This window comes from Austrofundulus limnaeus, unplaced genomic scaffold (genome assembly GCF_001266775.1).
Source record: "Austrofundulus limnaeus strain Quisiro unplaced genomic scaffold, Austrofundulus_limnaeus-1.0 Scaffold364, whole genome shotgun sequence".
Taxonomy (NCBI): Eukaryota; Metazoa; Chordata; class Actinopteri; order Cyprinodontiformes; family Rivulidae; genus Austrofundulus; species Austrofundulus limnaeus.
Window position 1 is genome coordinate 346,712 of NW_013952766.1, and position 1,010 is coordinate 347,721.

General features: G+C 41.8%; 1 protein-coding gene across 1 annotated transcript in view; it reads right to left on the reverse strand.

Annotated features, from left to right (window-relative positions):
* The window catches only part of ankfn1a (ankyrin repeat and fibronectin type III domain containing 1a), a gene marked incomplete at its 5' end in the record, with an annotated part of 48,995 nt that overhangs the window by 18,051 nt on the left and 29,934 nt on the right, over positions 1-1,010 (reverse strand).

Here is a 1,010-nt window from a genome sequence, read left to right on the forward strand (position 1 = left end):
CACACACACACACACACACACACACACACACACACACACACACACACACACACACACAGCGTGACCCGACACACACGATGAGTGTCAGCGAACAAATGTTCACAGGGCAGCAGGAGGAAGGCTGTGATGATGAGGATGATGATGGTAGCAACTCAGAGACAGAAGAGCTGCTTCACAGACAAACAAAGAGCCGCAGTGCCGTCGAGCAAGGCACCAAACCCTGGTTCTGATCAAGTCCCTCAGCTGAGGAGAGACCAGAGTGTGTTCATGAACAGCCTGAGGAGACAACTGACAGATTTAATTAAAGCTGTAACAGACGAGAGTTCACCATCTGAAGACATCGGTGCTAACACGATCAGAGACAACAAACCAGATATTTATTGATTCTTCAGGCTGAGAGACGAGACACTCCGCAGCCGCGTACTGTGTCTATAAAGTGTCCAAAATACATCAAACCAGGGACAAATAATGTCCAAACACAGACCGAATAATGTTCAAACCAGGATCAAATAATGTCCAAACCAGGGACAAATAATGTCCATACCAGGATCAAATAATGTCCAAACCAGGATCAAATAATGTCCAAACCAGGATCAAATAATGTCCAAACCAGGATCAAATAATGTCCATACCAGGATCAAATAATGTCCATACCAGGATCAAATAATATCCAAACCAGGATCAAATAATATCCAAACCAGGATCAAATCATGTCCAAACCAGGGCCAAATCATATCCAAACCAAGGCCAAATAATATCCAAACACAGACCAAATAATATCCAAACCAGGATCAAATAATGTCTAAACCAGGGCCAAATAATATCCAAACACAGACCAAATAATATCCAAAACACAGACCAAATAATGTCCAAACACAGACCAAATAATGTCTAAACCAGGAACAAATAATGTCCAAACCAGGATCAAATAATGTCTAAACCAGGGCCAAATAATATCCAAACACAGACCAAATAATATCCAAAACACAGACCAAATAATGTCCAAACAC